The sequence below is a fragment of the Ranitomeya variabilis genome, chromosome 4 (genome assembly GCF_051348905.1).
Source record: "Ranitomeya variabilis isolate aRanVar5 chromosome 4, aRanVar5.hap1, whole genome shotgun sequence".
Classification (NCBI taxonomy): Eukaryota; Metazoa; Chordata; class Amphibia; order Anura; family Dendrobatidae; genus Ranitomeya; species Ranitomeya variabilis.
The window spans coordinates 390,915,241-390,921,240 of record NC_135235.1 but is presented as its reverse complement, the minus strand read 5'-3'; positions in this window follow the sequence as shown (position 1 = coordinate 390,921,240).

Here is a 6,000-nt window from a genome sequence, read left to right as displayed (position 1 = left end):
TCAGGAGGTGATTCGCTTCCTTGTACTGTATAATTTACATGATGTACTAGTGCTTGGTCTGCCATGGTTACAGACTCATAATCCTGTCCTGGACTGGAAAACAATGTCTGTGCTAAGCTGGGGATGTCAGGGGGTTCATGATGATGCACCTCCGATTTCTATCGCTTCATCGACTCCTTCGGAGATCCCTGCGTTTTTGTCAGACTATAAGGATGTTTTTGAGGAGCCTAAGCTCAATTCGCTCCCTCCTCATAGAGAGTGTGACTGTGCTATAGAATTGATTCCTGGCAGTAAGTTCCCTAAGGGTCATTTATTTAATCTGTCACTGCCAGAGCATACTGCTATGCGGAATTATATTAAGGAGTCCTTGGAAAAGGGACATATTCGTCCATCTTCGTCCCCTCTGGGAGCAGGTTTTTTTTTTGTGGCAAAAAAAGATGGTTCCCTGAGGCCTTGTATAGATTATCGCCTTCTGAATAAGATTACAGTCAAATACCAGTATCCATTGCCATTATTTACTGATTTGTTTGCTCGCATTAAGGGGGCTAGGTGGTTCACTAAAATAGATCTTCGTGGTGCGTATAATCTGGTGCGGATAAAACAGGGTGATGAGTGGAAAACCGCATTTAATACGCCTGAGGGCCATTTTGAGTATTTGGTAATGCCTTTTGGACTCTCCAATGCTCCGTCAGTCTTTCAGTCCTTTATGCACAATATTTTCCGTGAATATCTGGATAAGTTTATGATTGTGTATTTGGATGATATTTTGGTGTTTTCTGATGACTGGGAGTCTCATGTTCTACAGGTCAGGAAGGTGTTTCAGGTTTTGCGGGCCAATTCTCTGTTTGTGAAGGGCTCAAAGTGTCTCTTCGGAGTCCAGAAGATTTCTTTTTTGGGGTACATGTTTTCTCCTTCTACTATTGAGATGGATCCCGTTAAGGTTCAGGCTATTTGTGACTGGACACAACCTACATCTGTTAAGAGCCTTCAGAAGTTCTTGGGGTTTGCTAATTTTTATCGTCGGTTCATTGCTAATTTTTCCAGTATTGTTAAACCTTTGACTGATTTGACTAAAAAGGGTGCTGATGTTACTGATTGGTCTCCTGCGGCCGTGGAGGCCTTTCGGGAACTTAAGCGCCGGTTTTCTTCTGCTCCTGTGTTGTGTCAACCAGATGTTTCACTTCCTTTTCAGGTGGAGGTTGATGCTTCCGAGATTGGAGCGGGGGCGGTTTTGTCACAGAGAAGTTCTAATGGCTCGGTGACGAAGCCATGTGCTTTCTTCTCTAGAAAATTCTCGCCCGCCGAGCGCAATTATGATGTGGGTAATCGGGAGCTTTTGGCCATGAAGTGGGCATTTGAGGAGTGGCGTCATTGGCTTGAGGGTGCTAAACATCGCGTGGTGGTCTTGACTGATCACAAGAATCTCATTTACCTTGAGTCTGCCAGGCGTTTGAATCCTAGACAGGCTCGTTGGTCATTATTTTTTTCTCGTTTCAATTTCGTGGTTTCATACCTGCCAGGTTCAAAGAATGTGAAGGCAGATGCTCTTTCCAGGAGTTTTGTGCCTGACTCTCCTGGAGACACTGGGCCTGCTGGTATCCTTAGGGATGGGGTAATATTGTCCGCCGTATCCCCAGACTTGCGACGCGCATTGCAGGAGTTTCAGGTGGATAAACCGGATCGATGTCCACCAGAAAGACTGTTTGTTCCGGATGATTGGACCAGTAGAGTCATCTCCGAGGTCCATTCTTCTGTGTTGGCTGGTCATCCTGGAATATTTGGTACAAGAGATTTGGTGGCCAGGTCTTTTTGGTGGCCTTCCTTGTCTAGGGATGTGCGTACCTTTGTGCAGTCTTGTGAAGTGTGTGCTCGAGCTAAGCCTTGCTGTTCACGGGCTAGTGGGTTGTTGTTATCTTTGCCCATCCCGAAGAGGCCTTGGATGCACATTTCCATGGATTTTATTTCTGATCTCCCGGTATCACAGAAAATGTCCGTTATCTGGGTTGTGTGTGACCGCTTTTCTAAGATGGTTCATTTGGTGCCCTTGCCTAAGTTACCCTCCTCCTCTGAGTTGGTTCCTTTGTTTTTTCAGAACGTGGTTCGTTTGCATGGGATTCCGGAGAATATCGTTTCTGACAGGGGATCCCAGTTTGTGTCTAGATTTTGGCGGACGTTTTGTGCCAAGATGGGCATTGATTTGTCTTTCTCGTCTGCATTCCATCCTCAGACGAATGGCCAGACGGAGCGAACTAATCAGACCTTGGAAACTTATTTGAGGTGTTTTGTTTCTGCTGATCAGGATGACTGGGTTGCTTTTTTGCCACTGGCCGAATTTGCTCTTAATAATCGGGCTAGTTCTGCCACGTTGGTCTCTCCTTTTTTTTGTAATTCGGGGTTTCATCCTCGTTTTCCCTCTGGTCAGGGGGAATCTTCGGATTGTCCTGGAGTGGACGTGGTGGTGGACAGGCTACATCAGATTTGGAATCAGGTGGTGGACAATTTGAAGTTATCTCAGGAGAAGACTCAGCAGTTTGCTAATCGCCGTCGCCGCGTGGGTCCCCGACTTCTTGTTGGGGACTTGGTGTGGTTGTCTTCTCGTTTTGTCCCTATGAAGGTCTCTTCTCCTAAGTTCAAGCCTCGGTTCATCGGTCCTTATAGGATCTCGGAGATTCTTAACCCTGTATCTTTTCGTTTGGATCTTCCAGCATCGTTTGCTATTCATAATGTGTTCCATCGGTCGTTGTTGCGGAGGTATGAGGTGCCCGTTGTTCCTTCGGTCGAGCCTCCTGCTCCGGTGCTGGTGGAGGGAGAATTGGAGTATGTTGTTGAAAAGATCTTGGATTCTCGTGTTTCCAGACGCAAACTCCAGTATTTGGTTAAGTGGAAGGGTTATGGTCAGGAGGATAATTCCTGGGTGGTCGCCTCCGATGTTCACGCGACTGATTTGGTCCGCGCCTTCCATAGAGCTCACCCTGATCGCCCTGGGGGTTCTCGTGAGGGTTCGGTGACCCCTCCTCAAGGGGGGGGTACTGTTGTGGATTCTGTTGGTGGGCTCCCTCTGGTGGTTACTGCTGGTACTGGGTGACTTTGGTGGGTTGCGGCCTTTGGTTTCCACCTGTCCATCAGAGGCTGGGTGTTTCCTATTTTACCTGGCCTTTCTGTCATTTCCCTTGCCGGCTATCAATGTGTTCAGATGTGCTCTGTTTGGTTCCTGCCTACCTGCTCCCAGATCTTTCAGGATAAGCTAAGTGCTGATTTTCAGTTGTTTGGTTTTTGGTCCAGCTTGCTTAGAATGTCTCTATGCTAGCTGGTTGCTCTAGTGGACTGAGGTTCTCCCCATGTGCCATGAGTTGGCACATGGGTTCTTGTAATCTCAGGATGGTTTTTTTGATTAGGGTTTTTTGCTGACCGCTCAGTCCCCTTTTGTATCATTCTGCTTTCTAGTTTTCAGCGGGCCTCTATTTGCTAAAGCTATATACATCATCTCTATGTGTGTGCCTTCCTCTCATTTCACCGTCAATACATGTGGGGGGGCAACTATACCTTTGGGGTTAATTCCTCTGGAGGCAAGTGAGGTCTTGTTTTCTCTGCAGTACTAGTTAGCTCTTAGGCTGGTGCGTGGCGTCTAGAACCAACGTAGGCACGCTCCCTGGCTATCTCTAGTTGCGTTTGTCAGGCGTAGGGCAGCGGTCAGCCCAGGTTCCATCACCCTAGAGCTCGTCCGATATTTGTTATATTTTGCTTGTCCTGTGCTATCCCTAGCCATTGGGGATTCATGACACAGAATGTAAAATAAGTTTGTTACTTAGACAATTTGAGGCTGGTAAAAGTAGAGGCAAGGGAGGGGGGACAAATGGGAAACAAATGAACCACAAAATAAACTTCAATAAACAATAATACCTGAAGCGGTAAAGACTTTGAATAAAGCTTATAACAAACTGACTCTTGAGAAAAGAACATAGTCTCACCACAAGCACTTCATCCAAGTGGCGGGGAAAAAGGTGGCCCTCACCACCTGGAGAAATGAAAAACATTTACCAAATGGACAACACTTCTATCCAACCCTGTGAGACTAGGGTCCCTCAAACCCTCCGCTATATCAAAATAAGCTTATAAGCTTAGATAGTATCAAGAGAACTACACCAATCAAAAATGAGAATTTCATATTCATGGTGCTTCATTCGCTCTATTATCTCCTGAAGATTGTGGTGACTGTTGAGCCTCAGGACCATTTGAGAGATGATTGCTCTCTGGGACATTTTTCGATTTGAGAAGTCCTTTGATAAAAGCTTCTACTTCGGTGGGGGAAGAAAAGGTACGAGATGCTCTTGAGCCCTCTCTGATCAGCAAAATTGCCGGGTACTGAAGTTGAAAGCGGATGCCTTCCTGGAACATTTTTGTACAAATAGGGCTAAAAGCCTTGCGCTTCCTTGTGACTTCAGCTGAAAAGTAATCAAAAATGAGAATCTTGTGACCATGGATCAGGCTAGTTGTGTCTCCGGTATGCTTGTAGAATATCAATCTTCTCTTTATAATCCAAGAAGCGCATAATCGTTTGGCGTGGACCTCTCTGGGCCTCTCCCCCAGATGTAGTTGAGGGTGTCATAGGGCCTACTCTGTGAGCTCTCTCAACCCTTCGACCCATGGAGAGATGGAGGGCCTTGGGAAGATCAAGTTCACAAATTAACTTTAGATCTTTAGCTAAGAAAGATTCAGGAAGGCCCACCAGGCGAAGATTATTATGTCTGGAATGATTTTCAAGGTCATCAATCCTGTCCCAAAGCAGGGAATTTTCCTTAGTGAGTTCCAGAAGCTTATTATGGTCTCTGTAGGAATCATCTTCGAGACTCGACAATCTGTTCTCCATTTCTGTTATACTTTCAGCCTGTTCGTCCTGCCTATCTTGCAATCCCTTTAAGGCTAAATGCAGGGAATTTTCAATAGTAGATTTGATTTCTGGCAAGATTTTCGCCATAATGTTGTCAACTATAGAAGGAATTTTTAATTGTAAGTTAGAGTTATCAGGTAAAACCAGTGGGGTGGAAGCAGACATCGTGACTAGTGTTGAGCATTCCGATGCTGCAAGTATCGGGTATCGGCCGATACTTGCTGTATCGGAATTCCGATACCGGGATTCCGATACTCTTGTGGTATCGGGTATCGGGTATCGCAACAACATTAATGTTAAAATGTGTAAAAGAGAGAATTAAAATAAAAAATATCGCTATACTCACCTGTCCGACGCAGCCGGGACTTCAGCGAGGGAACCGGCAGCGTTGTTTGTTTAAAATTCGCGCTATTACTTGGTTACGTGAATTCCCGGCTTGTGATTGGTCAGGTCGGCCACGTTGCCGGGACGCGGACCAATCACAGCAAGCCGTGACGAAATTACGTCACGGCTTGCTGTGATTGGTCCGCGTCCCGGCAATATGGCCGCCCTGACCAATCACAAGCCGTGACGTCACGGGAGGCTGGACACGCGCCCATTTTAAAATGAGCGCGTCCAGCCTCCCGGCTTGTGATTGGTTGACCGCGGCGCAACCAATCACAAGCCGTGACGTCACGGGAGGCTGGACACGCGCCCATTTTAAAATGAGCGCGTCCAGCCTCCCGGCTTGTGATTGGTTGACCGCGGCGCAACCAATCACAAGCCGTGACGTCACGGGAGGCTGGACACGCGCCCATTTTAAAATGAGCGCGTCCAGCCTCCCGGCTTGTGATTGGTTGACCGCGGCGCAACCAATCACAAGCCGTGACGTCACGGGAGGCTGGACACGCGCCCATTTTAAAATGAGCGCGTCCAGCCTCCTGGCTTGTGATTGGTTGACCGCGGCGCAACCAATCACAAGCCGTGACGTCACGGGAGGCTGGACACGCGCCCATTTTAAAATGAGCGCGTGTCCAGCCTCCCGTGACGTCACGGCTTGTGATTGGTCAGGGCGGCCATATTGCCGGGACGCGGACCAATCACAGCAAGCCGTGACGTAATTTCGTCACGGC